Raw genomic sequence first — 23,163 nt, 5'->3', positions numbered from 1 at the left:
TGCTTCCATGTCATAAAGTGTTATCTCAAGAAACTGTGCTGTGGTTAACCATTACAGTTAAGAGGTAAATATGAATAAACAACAAATGCTTAAATAATTTTTATCACCATCTCCACTTAAAGTCCAACCTACTGATAAATGAGGAAGCTCAGCTTTACAACATTTATTATTGAAAAAAAACTTTGTAAATAAGTATTTCTGAGTTATGTGGGAAGGAGAAAAGGTACCAATATGTCAGCATACTCCTTTTAAATACAATAATTAGCCATGTTATAATTAGTATGCAAATCCCACTCTGATGAATCAACTGTTTCCACACCAGAATCATGGAATGTCATAGTACCAACAGCAGTACCATTAACCCACAAAAATTATCCAGCACATCCACTTTGCATGCAGTACATCCTACTTATGTAAAACTTTTCAGAAAAGTATGCTTATATTAATACTGATTTTTGCTCCACAATCAAGCACTCATCAGCCCTTCCCTTGCCTTGTTCCTCCTAGAAAATATCTATTAAAAATCCCAGCACATTTGATGGTGCTTTTCCCCTACCCATTCAGTGTCTCACTTAACCATATGAATTCTCTTAATACCCCTGTGCAACATTCACATTGTATTCACCTTTATGAGTAGTATTTATTTATTATTTCAGGCTGTAGCACATCTTGATAACCAGGCTGGCAGCCCTTCTGCATCTCCTCCAGGCTGAGCCAGCTGCAGTTTGAGAGAGCCAGTTCTTCCCTCATTATGGTAATGCATCTCTCTCCTGAGATCTCCCCACTATCATCTTCTCATTTATCTTCACCTTAACAGTTCAGACTTATTTCCACTGCTACAAGTACATCCTGTTCACTGCCATTTTGCAGGAATTTTTAGCCACTACACTTACCCTTCACTGCAACATGCAACACAGACAAGCCTGCCTCCATTAGAGTTCATGTGATCTACCTCATCTCCATTCTCATTTTGTTGCCCACTTGTTTCGCTGGTTGCACTTCTGTCCTGTATCTCTAAACATCTGAAACCACCATCGATTTCATGCTTGGAAAATATTCCCTCTGCAAGTCTCTTTTAAGTTCATGTTTTCTAGAAATATCATCCTCCAGCATCAGCAATTCCCCTATGCAATGTCATTGCCTTCACGCTGACCATTTTCATGCACCCTGCATTCATACTACAATACTTGCTTCAGCACACTGTACTGATAAAGGTGCTGACAAAACAAGAAGTAGGGGGCATCCTCTTTCTTTACTAATGGAAACATGAGGAACACTATTGCGTTTTACACTTGCAATCACATGAGAGAAAGGATTTTATGGTTAGATGCAAATTATAAATATTATTGTCACCTTGCTCCATAAGCCAACTATGGATGATATCAAACGTAAGTAAATCCAACCCTGTCCTGAACACCAGGTACTTCAGAGTGCTCAGCTGTGACAGCCAAGCAATTCAGCCATAACTGGTGCTGGGAAGGAACTATTAAAAGTGTTTACTTTATAAGTAATTATTGTATTAAATTGTTAGACCGATTACAGTAAATTATTCTTTTAATCCAGTATTCTTTTAGTTTCAGACACATGAGAACAGCCTGTCAAGAGAAAAGGCATGGAAAATTGAAAGTACTTCATGCAGTGGTTATAACAGAACTCTACCAAAGCCCACAGAAACCTTGTGCAGAGTACGGCTCAATTTTTCAACAAATATATTCACTGAGTACAATTAATCATATTATATTAAACTAGCTCTTTGGTAAGAAAAGTAGCTTACTTGATTTCACTGCCACTCAGTTTTCCCACTCTCACATTACTGGAACTCAGACTGGCTAGCTCAATATGCTGACCAAGACTAAAGTTAAACAAGAAATCTGCTTCAAAGCATGCTCTTAAAAATACAGAAAATTTAGTGTAGATTCTGGCACTAAATCAGTTTCCATTTAATATCCGTGTATTTTGTTTGCATAGCCAAGCTTTGGTAGTGGGAGAGCTGCAGGGTGGCTTATGCAAGAGGCTGTGAGAAGCTTCCTCAGTGTCCAGCAGAGCCAGTCTCTGATGGCTACAAAGATGGATGTGCCGCTGGCTAAGGCTGGGCCAATTAGAAATGGTTGTAATGCCTCTGTGACAACAGATGGAAGAAGAAGAAGAAAAAATACCCAATACTTGTGCAGTTGTAATTGCCATCAGAGAAGAGCAGGGTGACAGCATGTGAGAGGAACAGCCCTGCTGACACCCAGGGCAGTGCAGAAGGGGGAGCAGGACGTGCCCCAGGCACCAGAGCTAAGGTTGCCCTGCAGCCCGTGGTGCAGACCATGGTGAGGCAGCTGTGGCCCTGCAGCCCCTGGAGACCCCTGGGGATGCAGAGATCCACCTGCAGTCCCTGGAGACCCCTGGGGATGCAGAGATCCACCTGCAGCCCCTGGAGGTCCCTGGGGATGCAGAGATCCACCTGCAGCCCCTGGAGGAGACCCAGGCCACAGCAGGTGGGTGCCTGAGAGGGGGCTGTGAACCCATGGGAGGCCCGTGCTGGAGCAGGGTCCTGGCAGGACTTGTGGCCCTGTGGGGGACTCACACTGGAGCAGGCTGTGGCTGAAGGATGCACCCCATGGAAGAGTGACCCACACTGCAGCAGTTCATGCAGAACTGTTGCTTATGGGGTAGACTCACATTGAAGAAGTCTGGAGAGCTGCCTCCCATGGGGGAGACCCCATGCTGGACCAGGGGAAGGACTCCTCTACCTGAGCAGCAGGAATATGTGATGAACTGACCACAACCCTCATTCCCCATCTCTCCACTCTGCTCTGAGGGGAGGAGGCAGAGCTGAGGAGGAAAGGGTGGAGGGGAAGGTGTTTTAAGGTCTCATTTTACTTCTCATTATCATGCTGTGATTTAGTTAGTAATAAATTCAAATATTACCTTTAATTCAAGTCTGTTTTGCCTGTGATGGTATTTGGCGAGTGATCCTTCCCAATCCTTATCTTAACCCATGAATCCTTGGTTCTATTTTCTCTCCCCTGTTCAGCTGTGAAGGGGAGAGAAAAGATTTGGTAGGCATCCGGCACCCAGACAGGGTCAACGCACTCCCATGGTCTTGGGGTGTTGATTGTTTGTTACACCCTCTTACAGTTGTCATTCAACTGCAAACTCATAAACAGACAGTTCTTAACATCTACCCACTTGACTTCTCAACTTCACTTCAATTTTTGTATCAGAAGTCAGACAAACATGCTGGCAGCATTTAAAGAGCAACTCTTATAGCCGCTAGGCATTGAGGCCAAATGCAAGACTTTTACCTGGAATCTGACTATTTTTAATCAATTTCTTCTAGTTGTAGTAGAAATGCAGATGATGAAAATAGGGAAAGTGGCCCTTGCTACACTGACGGTGAGAGATTTGTCCCGCCTCTCCTGACACCAGCACTCACAGCTCCTCTTCGTTTAAAACAGTCCTCAGAAGCTTAGACAGCAGAAGCTCTCAGCCTCCAAGATTTCTTTTCTGTTCATAATCAAGCAAAATAAAACTCCACCACGGTGACCAAGCTTCTGAAAGTTTCTGGAGTTCAGGAAGTCTGGTGTTCAGTAACTTGAGAGAAGGATTTACTCAGAAAGCAGCCCCAGCCTCCCCATTCAATAGTGACCGATCAATTAATCTGAATCTATAGGTAAGCAAAATACATTTACTCCATTTACTTTAAGAAATAATGTCTGCAAGAAAGACAGTGCTGTTAAGAACTTTCCTACAGTTAAAAGGTTTCTTTAAAACCAACTTTTATCTATGACATTACTGTTTCACTTTCAATGTGCTTTACAATTCTACCTATTTTCTTAACTAGCTACCCAGTTTTCCTTCAAAAATCCACTTCTGTTAGCAATAGTTTACATTAATGTCAGGATAACTTTTTTGTTAACCATCTACAAAAGGAGAGTTAATGGCAGCATGGAAAATATTTTGTGTTACCTTGTTACACTCAGTTCACACACATTCATATACACTGGAAAATAATATGATCAAGGCCTGCTTTTTTTAATAGAAGAGTGAAAAAAAAAGAAAACCACAGGCCTACACACAAGATAAACAACTAGCTTATGCTTCATCAAAGAAAACCAAACCATTTTTGAAAGACTGTTTTTTTATAGTACAACTGTATTGGTAAGAAGTAAATTGATAATGCTTTGACCATAATGTAATCTTCCAAAATGTTTGGCAGTTCTGTAGGCTAGAGAAATTATCCTCTAAATGTGAGACTGGAAAGAGTTCACCTGAAGGATCAAAGACTTGGGGCCAGAGAAGGCCATTTGTTAAATACATGGTTATAGTTCTTCATACTATAAACTCATCTGCCCATTATGCATTTGTGTAGGCATAGTCCAGTCAGGAAAACATACATTTGGTTTGCCTACCTGCTAGTGTACTTACAGAATCAGTACATCAGTACTTTTATTTCCAATCTTCCCCTTTCTGCTCATATCAAAATTTAAAAATTCAATTAAAATGCACAATAGATTGTCCGGTTTGTAGCAAACTCTCTCAAAATTAGGCAATACTAGCAAACTCATTTTCAAAATTGGGTTATTTTAAATGATACATTGTAAACACTTTATGTAAACTCAAAAACACAGTCATATAAATGATCTGCCCAGCTTGAAATGTTCTAAAGAAGAGACAGTCCTCTCAAACACACGCAATTGGAAAGCAAGTGTCAAAACCACCTCAAAAATGTATGCAGATATTCAGCTCTTCAAAATAAATAGCACTACTTTTCTTTTTGTCAATGGAAATAATACTGTCCACCCAGGTCCAAGTCAGTGTAGTGGCATAATTTCTGAAGACATCTTTAAACAAATGTGCCTCCACCATTATAAAAAAAGAAGACGTAAGTGAGGCAAAGGAAAAAAGCGTTTGTGTTAAAGAGCAAAGTAATCTGCTGTTCTCTGGTTGCCTGCAGCTCAGCAGACGCCTGGAAGAGCCCAGAAACTGCAGCTCATCTAAGGTTGGCAGAACCAGTTCCGAGTTGGACCATTACCTTTACTGGAGAGGCAAGGGCAGATAAGATTGTTTACACCAACAAAAATGCCGCAAATACTACAGCACACCATATGAGAATGTCTGATGATGAGAAGTGGTAAGGAAACAAGCTGTTGGAAGTGCTCAGCTTCACTCAGCTCACAAAACTATTAGTGATTTTTGTAATGGGAATTACTGGTATGCCTCAAATATTCTTAATTTTCAAATGAGGACAAGAAGTTTCTCACATTCCTTTGTTTAACCCACATGAAAGATATTTGCCATTCTTTATGCTCATTTATTCCTACATAGTTTTTAAATACTAAAACATATATCAAGATTTGCTTTTAAATAGTAGTTTTACAACAATTAATTTTATGTTAATGGCTACTAAGCAAAATAAGCACACAAAAGAACTTCACCAAAAAAAATCAAAACAAAAAAAACATAATTAAACAATCTAATGTAAGCTCTGTCACTGAGAAAACAAATTTCAATTCACTGTGAACTCAAAACACTTAACACTGAAAATTTACATGAGAGAAAAAAGCTTATTATTAAAAAGACTAACAAGATAATTTTATAGTGATCCTTTAGAAAATGTCTGGAGATTATGACAACCTAGTGCAGAATTCAGTGATCAAATTTCCACCCAGGATTGGTCCCAAAAGCAAAGTTTCTGGTATCACACCTAGCCCGGTAAGACGGTGATGACTGGAGGATCGTCCACTCTGCAGACCCCACAGGAAGAGGGGGAGAGCCTACAGAAAGCATTGACCCATGCAGGTCTGATTTCAAAATAATAGCTTAAGAAATGGCAGTAATACTGGCTTACATATTCAGGCACAATTATGAAACTTTCATGTTTCAGAATCACTTTGTATACTGTTGTTAATTCTGCTCTTGAAGTTCAGAAGGTAATTAAATTAGGACGTTTCACAGATGGTATCTTAAGATTTACCTGGGAAATACCAGCTCTGCCCTTCCTATTTCCCAAGGCTGTGTGTTACATAATTGCAGTTATTTTAACTACATTACTCCCTTATGTCACATGGCAAGCATCTACAAACTGCCTATTATATTACACAGATTACTCACCCATATTCTGCAACAAAGTTTTAAACTTTAGCTGGGTGTCACCTGTTGTTATGGATTTTGCTGAGAGAAGTTGGTCACCTTTTCCATTTTTATGCCTTCTCTCAACCATCCAGCCCAGGTTTTGAGAGATTCATCTCACATGCAAGTTTGCTACATCCTACTTAAAATTAGATTACTTTTTCCTTTTTGATAATATTGCTTATAAACACTGCCCCTGCTAGACGACAGTGGACATCTTAGAAACAGATTAATGAGGCTTGGCAACTTTATTAGAACATCTACTTATAAAATTCCTCACTGGAACTATTCAATAAGATATCTAATGCTTACCTTGTGTAGTTGCCTTTACTGAATTTTTAACATAGTACTTCTTTATTTAATCCTTTGCTTTTTAAACTGGCATTAAATCTGTTTTTCACCTATGTGACTAAAGTACTCTAAGCAGCAGAACTAGTGAAAATGTGAAAACCACTTCACAGTGGTTTTCTGCCTGAATAATGGATTTCCCACTCTTGCTGCTGTGCAAAATAAAGACCAGTTTGTATTTGCTTCCACACCTCTTTATAAATTGTTGAAAGAACAGATACCGAAGACTTCACAGCAAAGTTGAACAGTAACAACAGGCATGGAAAATCCCCTTCTTATGAGAACAGTTTCAAGAGTACAGCCCTGCTTTGTACTCAACTCCCAGGCAGAATTACATAGGCACTCTCCTGGATCACATACACTGAACAAATCACCAGTGTCTGAATGAGGAAGGCTCCCTGTGCGGTCCAGTGCCACAGCATCACTGCCAGTGGGTCTGCTCCAGGCAGCTGCAGAATAAGCCACAGCAGTTCACCAATCCAAATGAAAGCTTAGGCTTTGAGAAAGAAAATAATTTTTTTTTTTTTCTCAGTTAACTCAGACTTGAAAGGCTGAACTGGCTTGTGCAAAGAAAACATTAAAACTCACAAACTGAAAATGCCACAGGAAGGGAGAAAAGCGGGAATAACAGCCCTGTCATGGATCCCTTTAAACTGATAATGAAGTCATGTAGGGAGGCCACATTGTTCATCCAGTCCCACCTACTCATAGACAATCCTGTCCTAGATCCCTAGTCAGGAATACTCCACCTCAAAAAGTCATCACTTTGTCCACCAGAGACACTCTGCAAGATGAGATATGAAGTCACAAAAATTACACTGTGCTATAGTAAGGCAGGAAAAGACCTGTCATCACCAGTATCTTAAATATCTTAAATATATCACCGGAGGTTGCAGGAATGCATGTGCTAGGACTAATCTGCATCACATAGAAAGACTTATCAAGTCTAAATAGTTCTTGCAACCATAGCCTGGAAGGAAGTTTCTTTACAAGTCTGAATCCAGTTATCAGTATAAATCAAGTATAAGAACCTGGGCACATCCCTGTCAAAGTTCTCAGTCTCACTTGGGAATTGAGCACCACGGACATCGGTGTATCTTCACCAATTTTCTCTCCCCACACTTCCAATGTTTTAAAGAAAACTAAAAACATTAGCAGGGGAAAAGTTCCTAAGATTTTAACTTGTTTTCAGTGCTCCCCTGCCTTTAACAAAAGCTCTTTATTGAACATTTAAATGTCAGCCACCCATCAGCCAACTAGTCTCCTACCTACCTACTCTGCTGCAGTGAGTGGCTCTTCACACTTAGAACAGCTGCTTAGAACAGCAGCTCTTTTCCTTGGTGCCCCAGTGCACAACTCACACTTGGCTCTTGAGTTTGATCCCAGCTCAGTGACACTAGCTCACAGTGTCACCTAGACCTGCGTACACAGTGACTCCTGTGGTGCACACACAGCACGACAACTTTCACTTAGAAGTCAAAATAAGGCTAATGCAACCTCACTTTCATTAGATAGTGGTATATCATTACCCTTATCAAAGGCCCTTGGTAATGCATTGATTTAGTAACTACGCCATATCCGGCCCAGGTTAATATCCTCCTTCCCCAAAGGATTTAGACTCTACTTTTTTTCCTCGCCTTATTGTGCAGCTAGGAAAGCAGCATTTCAGATTTTCTTTAAAGACCAGATCAACAAAGCTTTAGGTCACTTTAAGCAGACTTTCACAAAACAGGAACCCAGGGCTAGAAAGCAGTAACACAATCTAGTATTTTCAGCTGTGCTGCACAATCATGCTAACTCATACCCCCTGTGCTCCCTGCTCCTTCATCTAAAAGGCAACATCTTCGTAACACACAGAGCTTTTACCCATTCTGTTTGTTTTACCTCTACCAACAGCTATGGCAGGCACAGCTCTGATAAGGATATGTACAAATTATTTACAGCTGTACTGTTTCTAAAGTGTATACACATCTTTAGTAACCAAGCAAAACAGAATACAGAGCTCTGTACTGAACTAGAGGGGTATGGACTGCTATTTACCTGCACTGCAAAAGATAACACATACTGGGTTTTTAAGCTGCCTAGGAAGCATATTTTTAATATTCAGTTTATAGGTAAGCTCTAAAGAGAGGGAGTGCAAGTGCCAGCTAAATACTTTGAATGAAACAGATCAAAAACATCTAGTGTCTGAGGCTGTCCCCTTCCTTTAGCAGCAAGCTGAGTCACTGACTTAGCTCCACCACATCGTCTATCCTAATTTACAGTTAAGAGTTAGTGCATATGTGTTAACTGAAAAAAGGCTCTCATACATTGAATTAATCACAATAGAAGCAGTTTGCTACCAAGGTCTTGGTTTGTGTTTACCCACCTCTCAGTAGAACAAAACAGAAATTGTCATTAAATAGTCACAGTGGGGGTGATTCCATGGAAGCTAAACAGAAACAGAAAAGCAGAGCTAGACTTCAGCTTCCACAGAAGACCCTTAAAATGAAAGGGAACAGGACTTGTTGCATAGCATAGGACTTGCTAACCTAGCCAATGCCAATGGAAAAAAAGCAGACAAGCCTTCTTATTTCCAAAGACATGTCATAACCAAGTAATCAATGGCAGTGTTGCTATTCAGCACTAGGAAAAAAAAAAGAGACCATAATTTTCACCTGTGATAGACAAAGACAGGTACGTGGGGCTGTCTTTGCAACACAAAAATACATCAGGAAGGAGTTTTATAGGAAGAGGAGATGGGGAAAAAAATGTAAATAATTACCTTAAGAACACAATATTCACCTTAAGAAATAGGTAAGCAACTGAAGTGAAAAATACTCATAATTATTAAAGGAGGAGGTGTTTTTCCACAGTTACATCTTGCGTATAGCATACACTCAGCTCTTGTCACTGTAGTTGCCATGGCAAAACAACATTGCAAAATCAATGCCATTTTATGGAATTTTTATTGCACCAGCTCTAACCTTGCTGGGTTCAGGATATTAGTAAGTAGTAACACTGATAACACCCGTGCAGAGTTGCAACATACTATTTTGTTCACCCTCTAACAGCAATTTACAGTGGTTCAACTGCTCCCACACCACTCTCCCATGCTGACATGAGCTAATTTGCTTTACCATTGTTTCCCACTGCCTTGCACTTGCTCAATCTACCCACCCTCTGGGTCCTGGGCCCATATCCTAGGCAGCAAAATAATGCATTCCTTCTGCTCCTGTTTTGCTTGCATTGCAGTAGGCAGGCATAAATTTTAAAGGCAGCTGACCTAGAACTGACACCCTCCCTCCCCTCCCCCTCTTTTTAAGCTACCATGCAGCATAGTGGACATGCTGCTGAGCACTGTAAACATCAGCAACTGCACCCTCCCTGGGAGGCTCTTCCAAGAGAGCAGGAACCAGCTGTGCTGGCACCTTTGGCAGTGACCTGCAGAGCGCAACGTGAACTTTGAGAAGTGTGACACGGGCAGCAGCAGCAGCACCATGTGACAGGTGATGGCAGAACTTTAGGGTGACAAAAGCCACTTTAAAAGAAACATGCTAAGTACTTTTTAAACTAAAGTCACAGAACACTCATACCCAAGAAAGCATGATGACAGGATCGTTAAAAAAGCTGCTGCTCCCAAGTTCAGTCTTGGCACATGTACTTTTTTGAACGCTCCAGGAAGCAACTGCACTGCCACATCCTAAATCTTTCCAGTCCAGAGCTAGCAATTTATACAGCTGCAGCTGGAAGTTTCAAATCACTGAGGGATATGCAGGGAGGTATACAGAACTTAAGTTGTTGTTGTTTAAGTTAACATTCTTCAGCATGATGAAAGGTTTGGTTAATCACTATGAAACACACTCATGAGTATTAGCATCAGGCAACCCACGAAGGCACATTATACCATTGTTTGGAGACTCAGGCCTCTCAGTCAGCACAACTAAATACAGCAGCAAAGCAAATTTCTCCTGGCACTCCATTTTTTATTTCTGCATCCCAAAGATCATCTCCACTTAAAAAAAAAAAAAAAAAAAAAAAAAAAAAAAAAGTTATTAGCTTGCACCTGATCAAAGTTACTGCAGAAGGGAAAAAGTGAAATACAGTTTCAGAAATTGAAAGGTCAGATGTTTTCTATTATACTCCATATTCAGTTGAGGAATCCCAAATAGGTTGAGAATGGAAATATGGAAATTAACATCAAAGAGGCATCTTAAATTTAGGGATAACTGGAGGAAATGACCCAACAGGCTCATCCTGAAGTCAAAGCCGCTTACATTGTGCTTATATGTTGAATCCAGATATGAATGCATGGAATTTAGTACATTATAAACTCCCATTTGATTCTGCTCAAAATTTGAGTAAGCTTTTGGGTACCACTCAAGCCATCCTGTATGTTGCTTACACTACTTGCCTGATAACTTTCCCCAGTACCTTTTCCTTTTGAGATGACTCACCCATTGGAGGCAGATCCAGTTTGACAGCTTGGGCACATAGGGTGAACACAAGAATGGGAGCACCTTTGCTTTCACGCAGTGCTAGTGGCAGTTCCAAAAATACTCTTTTCCACTTACTATGCAGATACCCTTCTAAGGACTATGGAAGTGACGAACTTTCAAATGGCTCTTGTGACAGACTTGAAGGTCAGAACTCAACAAACAGAAGGAAGGAAAATTCATGGTTGCCTATAAGTATTACAGTGAGGAAACATCAGTCAAAGGCCTATGGAGACTAAAGGAAAATGTTGAGCGGGCAACACAATGTTGCATGAACAGTATACAGAAGACAGCCTAACCACAACAGCTTGCAGGAAAGCAAAACTACCCACCACCTAAGAACATTAACTGGCTTGATCAGCAAAAGTATCTAACAAGATTTTTTAAAACCAGTTCTTGTTACAGAAATCCAACTTTAAAAATATATCATTTTTTTGTTCAAATTTCAAGAAACCAATATGCAGGAGTCTGCAGAACAAAATGTAAAACAGAGGTTGATATTATGGGCAAAGATACATTAATGAAAATACACAGCTGTAAAGGCATATTCCTGCTCCATATCTAGTTATCTAGACCTTAGTTCCTTTGCTAATAGGGATTTCTAAAAGCCTTCATTATTTTGCACTTTCTGGAAGCTCAAGAACAGCACAAAAAGCAGCACTATGCAGCATGAGTTTGAAACAGCAGAGTTTTTTAAAATCAGCCTAGAACACTAGAACTTCACAGAGAAGCAGAATCAAACGACACATCATGCACAAGTTTAATCACAGGTATGTCACAAGGATTTTTCATCCTCTATCAATATTTTCCACTACCACAATAGTACACAAAAGTACAAAATGTACTTTTGACCATCTTTCCAAGCATTTGGAGACCACACAGGACATCTCTGCATTTTAAAATATAACAGTTCATCCAGACAGCATATAGAGATGAACCAGCTATGTCTGGCCAAGGCAACTGCACTTTTTTTTCCTCTTTTCGATCCTGAAAGATTGCCAAATATAAATAGCTTTAAAAAAAAAAACAAAATTAAAAAAAAGAGATACCATCCACAAAGTGCATTAGGCAATAGATGTGCAACATCAGAATAACACAGGAGACAATAATACTTCCAATAAAGAAGCTTGGCAAGCAGCAGAGTACTCAGCCTAATACTAATGTTCCTTTAAAACACCAGTATACTAGAAACAGACAAGTGTCTAACAGTCTACTCAGCATGCCACAGCAGTAAAACAGAAGAAAACTGGACTGTCTCCAATACAAAAGAAAATTAGACTTACATATAGCTATGCATTTAAGTTATTCCAAAAAAGCCTTAGTATTTTTGGCATACAGGTTTCAATGCCTTGCAGAAGAGGTCAGTGGGTTTGGTTCACTCTCTAAATGGAGTTATCAGTCCCCAAAGAAAAAGGGGCTTGTCTTCTACCAATTAACTCATCAAAGCTGTAAGCAAAACCAAAGTGTCGTGTGCTGGTTCAATATTCCAGTTAAAACACAAAACTAGCAGGCCACACTCCCTTTTCTGAACCTGAAGCAACATTATGAAAGCAAATGTGGTTTGCTTCTACTCTTCACTTCAATGTGACTCTATTGCTCACATTTAAACCAAACCATTTGCTTTCACACACACTCCTTGTCTTACTCAGGTGCAGGTTCATTCAGCTGACCATATCCAAAAAGTGTGATGCCATCCCAATGACTGGAAAGGGAGACTGGATCTCTTCCCACTACAGTCACCTCAAAGAATGAACCAAGGTCATATAATTTCACGGTCTGTAAAAGTGACTCCCTCATTTATCACAGAAGTCTTTCTAGATTCAATCAAGTGTTGTCTGATGCTTCAGCACCTTGGATGAAAGCAGCTGGTGAAATATCACACTTTACAACAATATGCATGAAGTCTCTACAGGATAAAAACAGGAACACCAGACTGCATAATTTCCACACCTCCAGAGGCAATTTTCCATTCCATACTTTTAAATGTAGTTCAAATGTGGTATATGAGATGCTCAGTTTTAAAATAAAGTAGCAACCTCATTTCAAAACTGGGAAAAATTCCAGAGCAAACCAGAACCCAGCACAGTCCAGTCCATGTTCAGGAGTAATTTCTCCACAACTTTCTGAATTGTGGAGAAAACAACTCAGAAAGTTGTTTTCAAGCTTTCAGCAACAAGCTTCCCTAACTGAGCAAGTGGATCACTTCAGTTTATGAAAAGCAATTTCAGGACAATCTGAAACTCAGGTGAAGAATATTTCACCCCATATGATTTCAAGCAGAATCTAAGGACTAGTTGGAGAGAAGCACAGAGTATTCTAATGGCACCTGCATTTTACATTCCTTCCTCTCTTTCTAAAATCTGGCATGTTCCTAGTTAAAAGTTAACTGAGTGAACTTCCTGAACATCAGAGCTATGGCATGAGGCTATTTACAGCCTTGTCCTATAGTTTTTTCCTTTTTCTTGTCAAAACAAACTTAAGCAAACTCCTTAACAACCTGACTTGTTACAGAACAACAGGTGCTACAGAAACTATGTTGTCAGCACTGCAGAAATAATGAAAGTGATTGTAACAAGGCTTTTGAGAAGTGCACCTTACAAATAATTTTATGAAAGATTTCATTTCAAAGGTGACAGTGAACATTTGAGTTTACTTCATTATCCTCTTGGCTTTGGGCAACTGTACATCCTACAATTCTCATTCACAAAAGACAAAGGGAGACAGGGCACTTCCAAAGTAATAATAATAGCAGCTTGTCACATCCCTTCTGTACAGTTAAAGACTAAAAAGTGAATTTTTTTATTCAGCACTGAAAAAACAAGCTAGAACTCTGACTACAAATTATAAAGAAGAAATTTAATCCAGATTTTTTCAAATAAACAAGCACAAAAGGGATTGTTGTGGATGTTAAGAATGCAAGTACTGTAAAACATACTATTCTCTTGCAATATACCTGAATCCAAATAATTTTCACCTGTACAAAAGGAAACATTGCCAGCTACTACTTCTCCAAACTGACCACCGACATTTCCACATGCCAATCCCCATCTATTCATAATGCCACACAGTAAACAAATACTGCAATATTCACTTAACTGAATAAATGAGCACATCTGACCAACAACCCTGCTAATCTTAAGGCTTCAGCCACTATCTTTTCATGAAAAACAATAGAAAAAATTTTGCATTTCACTTCCTAACAGATCAGGTGAAAATAAAACCAAAAAAAAATCTGTGTGCCATCTCAACTAACTTTCTGAAAGGAAGAACACAGTACCAATGTGAGCCATTCCCATCATCTAAAAGCATACAGAGAACCACTGAATCAGGTTTTTGTGACTTTGCTTTAAGTCATTTCAGGACTGATGATACAATGCAAATTATTTCCATATCAACAAACTGATCTTTGTGAGTCAGACTCCAGCAAGAGTCGTCCCTTCTTTTGTTAGAAAACAAAGAATAAAAGGAATAGAGTAAGCTATATTTTTATCTCAGTCATAGCCATAAACCCTGAATGCCATCATGGGATAGGAGCATTCTCTTGAATTCCAGCCCATGAGATGCCTGTTGAAACTTAGCAGCTTTTTGAACAGTACATCTTATATCTTTGCACGGGGTTTTGCAGTGCACTAGACAAAGTTACACTCACATTCACATGCATTCAGTGAGGCATTGCTTTAAAAAAAAAAGTCTTTGAATAGAGGCTCCAGGCACAGAGCCCAATATGCAAGGCCCATATCAATATAAAACATAATCCAAACTAAAAAGAATTCACAATACAATTAAACACAAGCAGGTAGCATGTAGGAATTCACAAAGCTGCTACAAGCAGTTTCTCTTGAGCACAGCCTGCTCAAGCAGAGCAAGTCTGGCTGTTTACAAGGTAAGTTTGCAATTATAAGAGCACTTTTAATAGTAGCAATGTAATTTTAATCAACCTCTCTCTCCATTACTCATACCTGCTCCTATGTCACCCTTGACTTCTGCTGGAACAACCATTTTTCTGGCTGCATAATAAAATAGATTGGGAAACAGACCCAGTGCAGGAGAGCAAGCCTCACAGAAAAAGACTGTTTCCTCAGTGATTCTTCGTACCAGCTTTCACCAAGAAATACTCCAGCACAAAAGAAAAGTGACTCAATAAGCACATGCAAAGAAAAGCATGTGGAATAATAGAAATGTTGGTGAAACTGCAACATCAGCCTATGTGTCACAAGGGGATTAGAGATAAGGGTTGATGTTTGCTGCTTTTACCCTGGCACAGTTAAAAGGGGCAATCTGAGTACCATTGCTCCTAGCAAATAAGATGATTCAAAGAGTTTCCTGTATTTGTCCTCTTGTGACATCTGTGCCTCTCTGCAGGTGGAAGCCAGAGTTTGCTTTGGGCCGGATAGGCTTTACAAATAGTTTTTAAAAGATTTGTGTGCTACCTCAGGATTTTGAAATTAAATTCCTCAGACTCCCACCAAGAGCCAAGATAACACTTAAAGACACTTAAATCTGTGGTTCCCTAAGCTGTGTATTCATCTCACATTACTCCAGTCACGAACCACTTACAGGTGTTTTCTAGTCAACAACTTCAGTGATAAATTGCTGTGTGTAGACATCATAAGCAGACAGAACAAAAATAACAAAACTCATGCAGAAGAAGAAGAAGATTATTGACAGTCATATTGAAAGCATTTTACTTTGTGAATTCAGCAAAAATAGGAAAAACAAACTGACCAAAAAATCAAAAACAACCAACTATTCAATATTTCCACGTCAATGGTCAGCATAAAACACTGAAACAAAAGACAAGTAAAGATAAGAGACACCTGAGTTATAAGTGTAAGCTCATGTACTTAACTTTTTACTTTTTGGATTCCAACTGAATGTCATACACATAGGAACAAGTTCTTAACTGCTACGTCACTGGCAACTTTGCCAAACTTTGGCAAATTGGAAATGTGACAACAGACACTAAAATTACTGCATGACCCTCTAGACCTCTTTAGAGGTACCCTTTAAAAGGAATTGTTTAAAAAAAGTACAATCAGGTTTACAAAACCAACTACTTGTTTTGTTAATTCTTTTGTTCTAATCATCTCATATTTTTGAGGAGTAAAAGGTTTCATTTCCACCATTTAGGCTGCATTTGCCCTTTACATGCAGCACTGAGCCCTGGTACCAGGTGAGGTTCCTGGGCAAGCACCCTGAGCTGTGGTGAGGGGCAGAGGAATAGTGAGGGAAACAAGTATTTCTTCTTTTCCAGATACCCAGGCTTTGAGAAGCAGCTTAAAGTTTCAGACATCCATTAGCCTGAAGTGAATATGAGTGTTGGGCTACAACATTATTTGTATAAAATCTGCTGTGCCACTGAAGATGTCAACATCCCATCTATTCATATTTGCCTGTATACTATAGCTCCACTATCCATATTTTACAAGCTGTCCTTGATCCACTCCAGACAAAACAACACAGTTGGTCTAAACCTATAACTGATAGCTAAACGGTCTTATTTTAGCTGGGGCAGATGAGGGAGCTCACACCAGCCTTCACCAGGAAAATTATGGGACAGCAGCCTCTGACAGCCATGCTGAGGCAGTCATCTGGCAGGGAGAGATGCCCCATGAAGTCTGCCAAGTTAAGACCGGAATACAACAAACATAATTTCACAAGCAGCTAATGAAGATCCAGAAAGGGATCCTGGCTCCCCTCCACCTCCTGCCCTTGAACATGGCACAGAGGTGACATCCTCCCACTTCCGTCACCCCACACATGCCTCCCATGCCCATCCCATGCACTGCTTGTGCCTCTGCCTCACTCTGCATCTGCCCACACCTCCAGGAATCTGTATGTTAGGCAACCAGATATGGGCAGGCCAGAGGAAGAGATAAGACAAGCACTAACCCAGACACACTGGGCAGAAGAAGCTTCAAGAGGAAGAGCAGAAGTCCACAGTAGTGAGAAAAAAAAATATTTCCACTTTATTGCAGCAGAGAGAAACAAAGCCAGGAAGGGCACAGGGAGGCAAGGGGTACACACTTGGCAAAAGCCATCAAGTCATGTCAGAATACAGAAATGTCTCCGGTTAGTTCTTTTACTGATACACAATTAGTTGATAGGTATTTCATGGTATTTGGTGAGCTTCATACCGAGTTAAATCCTATTTAGCTTGTGTTACTTGACTAATGCTGTGGCATCTTTCCCAACACATACCATGAATATTGCTTCCTGTACCAGAACCTGCCTTGCTCTACTATAAATACTTAATAGAAAGATCACATGTTATACACATTACTCTCCATATTTTCAACAGAGCTGCTGCCTAGGAAGAATTTCAAAGAATCATAGAATGGCTTGGGTTGGAAAGATCACCTTGTTCCAAACTCCTGCCATAGTCAGGGACACCTTTCACTAGACCAGGTTGTTTAGAGCTTCATCCAGCCTCTGGGATGGAGCATCCACAGCTTCTCTGAGAAACCTCTTCCAGAGCCTCACTTTAAGCCTATGTTTCTCTAGGTTTTCATATCCTATGTCTTTGTACATTTTCTTCAGGCTCACATGTGAGTACAAGTGCTCCCAATCCTCGTGGAAGTGTTCTCAGGATATGTCGACACTGCCTAATGCCATGTCAATACACTGTGATCCTACCTCAACTTGAGGCAGCCCCAAGGCAGCCTGAGTGCATCCCAGGCAGCACCCCAAGTGTTGAGCAGCAGAATAAATCAGGCAGCATGCTGTTCCCAGGCTGCTCCCAACAACCAGAAAAACTTGTTGAAACTTCTCCCACATGGTAGTGTTCAGTACAGACCTACACACAGGTCTGGGAAGAACTGAATTACAATGAAGTAAGGAAGAGAGTATCCATACATGACTGTAAGTTTTCTGGTTTGTCTGAACAGCTTTAATTAACATACCTTGACTTCCTATGCAAGCAGGGAAAAAAAAAAATCAGTAAGAGCTGGTTTGCAGCCTCACTATGACTTTTCAAGCATCATGCTATTCTGTCTTGGTGACAACACCCAAGACCCAACCAAAATTTCAGTTCAAAACATATTTACAAATTAAGTATCCACGAACTAACAAATTTATAACAATATCCATGACATCTACAGTCGCAAAGGACAAGTCTAAGAGGCTGCTCCAAGGTAGCCTCATCAACCCCCACTGACAGAGCTGGCACTGACATGTCTCCTTGGCTCTTGGCCTCACTGCCAATGCGGCCAGTCCTTAAGGATGGACCTGCCCCACATGGCAGCAAAGCTGACCCATCTCCAAAGAGGAGGAAGGCAGCAAGCCAGACAGCCACCATTCCAGCTTGCCAGACAACCCCTGGCTAGACATCACCCCTCCAGCCCTACATTTTAATATCACCATCTTAAGCATATGGGCCACACCTCTTCCCTGACTGTCTCCAACCTTCACCCTTGAAGAGAAAGAAACCTCAGTTTCTTGATGGCTGGAATCACTATTTGGGAGCAAAAGGTGTAAGAAGAAAAAAGCGTTTTTCAACAATAAGGTCCCTGATGCAGTGGGGCCCTGCACATTCCACGATGTAACTTGTTCTTCATGTCAGGAAGGTGAGCTCTGTTCATGTGAGGCATAGCCAGAGGACCTTGAGAGACAGGCACTGGGAGGTGTGGGGCACAGCCAGAGGGTGTGGAGGAACAAGTACTGCTTAGTGCCAGACACAGTCAAAGGGTTTAGGGGCACAGACAGAAAGCTTGCAGGCCAGGCACTGCGGGGTGAAGTACACTCAGCGGCGTTGGAGGAGAAAGCACCACAGGGCACTGCCCGAGTCTAGAAGTATGGCACAGGAGGGTGCAGACAGGAAGAGGGACAAGGGATGCAGGTGCAGCCGGAGGACGAAGGCGGGGAGGAAAAAATCTCAGCGCAGCACAGCCAGGGGTTTGCGGAAGAGAGGAGTACGCGGGAGTAACCAGGGAGTTTGAAAGGAAGGTGGGCAGGAGGCAACCCGAGACCCGTCCCGCCCAGCCCTGCACGCCCCAGCGCGGGACAGACCCTGCGGAAGAACGCTGTCGGCTCCTCTTCCCGAGATCACCGCGCTGCCCCGCGCTCCGGTTTCTCGCTCCCGCCGGATCCACTCACGTGGCAGCAGCGCGCCCCACCTGTCCCCGCACCGCCGGGCGGCAACTGCGCGGCGGCACGGCACGGCACAGCACGAAACAGCACAGCACGGCACAGCACGGCACAGCACGAAACAGCACAGCACAGCACAGCACAGCACAGCACAGCACAGCACGGCACGGCACGGCACGGCCGGCGGGAGGGCGCGGAGGGGGCGGCAGGGGGCGGACCGCCCGCCCCGGCACCGCTCCGGCACCGCCCCGCACGGCCCCGGCACCGCCCCGCACGGCCCCGGCACCGCCCCGCACAGCCCCGGCACCGCCCCGCACGGCCCCGGCACCGCCCCGCACAGCCCCGGCACCGCCCCGCACAGCCCCGGCACCGCTCCGGCACCGCCCCGCACAGCCCCGGCACCGCCCTGCACGGCCCCGGCACCGCTCCGGCACCGCCCCGCACAGCCCCGGCACCGCTCCGGCACCGCCCCGCACAGCCCCGGCACCGCTCCGGCACCGCCCCGCACGGCCCCGGCACCGCCCCGCACCGCCCCGCATTGCCCCGCTCCGCCCCCGTCAGCGCCCCGCAAGTCTCTCTCGGCCGGAGGTCGGGGTTAAGGGTTAGGAACCTTGGTGAGCGGGTCCAGAGAAGACCTCAAGGGCGATCAGAGGGTTGAGGCATCTCCCCTGTAAGCAAAAGCAGAGGGAGCTGGGGCTGTTCAGCCTGAAGGGAAGTCTTCAGGGAGGTCTTATAGTACCTTTTAAGAGTCTAAAGGGGGCTATAGGAAAGATGGGGAGGGACTTTTAACAAGGGCATGAAGTGATATGATAAGGGAGAATGGCTTTAAACTGAAAGAAGATAGGTTAAGATCGGATATTAGGAATAAGTTCAACATTGTGAGGGTGATGCGACACTGGCACAGGTTGCCCAGAGAAGCTGTGGATGTCCCATCCCTGGCTGTGTTCAAGGCCAGACTGGAGAGGGCTTCTGAACAGCCTGGTCTAGTGAAAGGTGTACTTGCCCATGGCAAGGTGGTTGGAAATAGGTGCTTGTCCATTCCAAGCTAAACTGTGCTGGACCTGTGACAACTATGACAGTTGGTTTTCTGACTGTTATGATACCCACTGCTGTGGTGTTGAGGGGTTCTCCAGATGCCCCTAGATGTCAATCTCACTAGTACTTTTGTCAACATGGAGGAGGGAAAGCTGCAACATGGCTTCTTGGTGCTGCTTTGGGATCCGTGGCAACTAAATGTCACCCAAGGCAACACCAGGAAAATGTAAAAATTCCTTTATTAAAAAACAAAGCACAACCGGTCAGCTTTGGCTGACTGCTTTAGAGAACACTCCCACCCCAAAAAATGTAGAACTCCTCTCTTAGAGGATGTTCAGGATGACAGTTCCCCAGAGACTGCCATCTAGAGAAGTACGGGGCACAAATAAAGGTAACCAGGAATTCATAGTGTGTACACAGGTGCTCCATTTTAGTTAAACATAGTTCAGTTTAAAGTCTATCACTTTAGTCCACAAAAGGCTAGAAATTAGAGATTTTGAGATAGTTAGCATGGAGATGATTGTTTGAGTCAAAAGACTGCAAAAACAAGGAGTAGGGAGAGGATATGAAGGCAAATTGAGGAAAAGAGGCAAACTTGATGATGTACAGAAATGCACAAGATGAAGGGTCTGTGAGTTAATGCTAAAATTAATACATGGTCAATGTCAATGCAGAGATGCATAAGGAATCTCTGCGTTGGAGGACAGCAAGAAGCTCAAAGTTCAAACCTGAAGTTTGTGATAACAGGAGGCAGAGCAAACATAGAAAGCTTATTAAAAGTGTAGAAACATTATGAGAGGCTGACAAATAGATGGTGAGATGTGGAAAACATGGCTTGTAACAGAGGTCCTGCAGAAGCTCCATAACACTGAGTGATTGATTAGGGTGGGGATTAGCAGGAGGATCTTGTCCTTTAGGATTCGCTTCATACTTCTATAGGAATTGTTAGGATTATGACAGATGATGAAATCCCTGGGCTTTTGAAGGAGTGTCTTAATAAGATCATTGGGTTTGGCCAAAAGGGATATGTCAAAATATGATAAACCATTGAGCAATACTGTATGTCTCACCTAGGAGGGGAAAATCACATAACAAAATTAAATCATCCCCTTTTTCCTTCAGCATTCAGAAGTTAGAACCTTTTTTTTTATTTATTGGTTCAAAGCTTTTTTTTTTTTTTTTTTTTTGCCTCAAATATTGGGCAAAAACACAAACAAACCTTAGGAACCCCCACATCCCTGCTCAGACAGAGTCCTTGGGAGCCTCAAGAGTATTAAGTCTTGACTTTGTCCAGAGGGATGTGGTTTAGCCAGCAATATTCTTCCTGTGTTGCAAAATCTGTTTTGCCATGCCTGATAGGGCTGCCTTGGCTAAGACAAAATGTGACACTGGGGTGCATAGCAACAAAAAGTAGGTTACCTGTAGGTTTCAAAAATACACAGCTGTGGTCACTCGTGCAAAGAAGTAAAACAAGCCAAAAAACAATACACAGATGCAAACTAACAGTTCTAACACTTTTGATGCCAACAGTGTTAGCTTCAACAGCTTTTCTTCCTTTGGAGCCCATAAAGACAGTAAGAGTCCTTGCTTTCCATGCACTTCAGGAGCAAAGGTAATTTGAACCATCAAGCAAGCCTGTGAGGGTTGGGAGAGGACAGAAATAATGGTTGACCCGTTCAGGGCAGGTAAATCATTAACATGCATCAGGAAAACGGCAGCATAAAGGAGACAGCTGTGCCCTACACACACAAAGAAAACCAAGACACACAGCAGGTCAGAGACATTTACATTGTAAAAGAGGGAGCTAGCAGCAGACGGGTTTTCTCAGTTCATGTGAGAGCTGCACATGATATTTATTGTAAATTTAAGTAATCTTTTAAGTTACCTACATGCCCCATCCAAGAACAGGACAAGCGATAAACATAGACTCTGGAGACAGCCCAATTGACTTCACAAGGTGCTAAAGACAACTACGGGTGTATGATGAATGAAGAACTGTGCTTGCCATGAGTAGTGATAGCCAGCGCTTTACCTTTTATTTTACCTTACTAGAATCCAAGTAGCTCACCTGCTTCAAGAGTCTTTTAGAGATAAGTGCTCTCTAGGACTGTATTTGAAGCCTTTTATAGCTAATCAGCCAGAGGACCACAGGAACCACTCTCCAGTTCAGCAACAGTGTTAGGTGCTTTTGCTGACACAGTACAAGGCAGTTATCCCAACAACACCAACAGATATCTGCACAGCAATTTTGAAGAGATGCAAGAGTAACCCAAATTTTGTTTGCAAGCTTTGCTTTTCTGGAGAACACTTGGTTTGCCTGTGCACTTGTACTGCTGTTCTGAGTCACAACTGCCAAAGCTGTCTGAGGCAGGTTCTGCTGCAGGTAGCCAGTCTCCCACAGCCATCACAGCACTGTGCTGGGCAGCTGGATTGGCAAAAAAAGGGCCCTCTGTGCCCCTTCTCATTTTCCAGCTGGAATTACTTTCAGACATTTTTTACTGCTTTTTGCAGAAAATACTGCTGCTTCTCCTAATCCTCTGAGCCAGAACAGTGCCTTTCATTCAGCTGAGGTTTTCTGATAATTCTTCTGCCTAGGTCTCTTCCAGAACACCATGGATGGCCCCTTGTGTAATGCTGGCAGGGACTTTCCAGGAGCACTTTCCACACCACAAAGGAATTCTTCCTCAGATATGTATCATCAGTTGTGCTGTGGGACAAGGTGAGAAGATGACTCAGTCCTGCTCATATCTCTCTGGATGTGCTGAGTTTTGCAGGGAGGTTTCCCCCTCTGTCTGGGGACATCCACTGCAGATGACTGTACAGAAGTGAGTAGTCACTGCTGGGTTTGCATGGCTTCTTGGCACCACAAACACACCACAGGGTAATCCACTATTGTCAAGCTATTCAGATAGAGAACTTTTCATGTAAACCCACCTATCTCAAGCATTAAAACCATTAGGTCCATAGAAAATTGTTTTGCATCTGAGATTGATGCTAGGCAGGAGTAAAGGAAGAAGGTGCCCCAAAAGTAGGGTGAAAAATGACTATTGCAAAAGTATAAGAAATAATCTTAAGTCTATGAAAAATGTTATTGAAAGGG

At 42.3% G+C, this 23,163-nt stretch overlaps 1 protein-coding gene across 1 annotated transcript in view; it reads right to left on the bottom strand.

Annotated features, from left to right (window-relative positions):
- ELOVL7 (ELOVL fatty acid elongase 7) overlaps positions 1-19,011 on the bottom strand; it is a 31,898-nt gene extending 12,887 nt beyond the window's left edge. Inside the window, exon 1 of the mRNA XM_058828047.1 lies at positions 18,951-19,011. The gene's annotated coding sequence lies outside the window, so the exon portion shown is untranslated. The remainder of the gene's footprint in view (positions 1-18,950) is intronic.
- Positions 19,012-23,163: the final 4,152 nt, after the last annotated feature.

Source organism: Poecile atricapillus, chromosome Z (genome assembly GCF_030490865.1).
Source record: "Poecile atricapillus isolate bPoeAtr1 chromosome Z, bPoeAtr1.hap1, whole genome shotgun sequence".
In the NCBI taxonomy this organism is placed as follows: Eukaryota; Metazoa; Chordata; class Aves; order Passeriformes; family Paridae; genus Poecile; species Poecile atricapillus.
The sequence above is the reverse complement of the archived record's forward strand: the minus strand, read 5'-3'. Positions and strand labels throughout refer to the sequence as shown.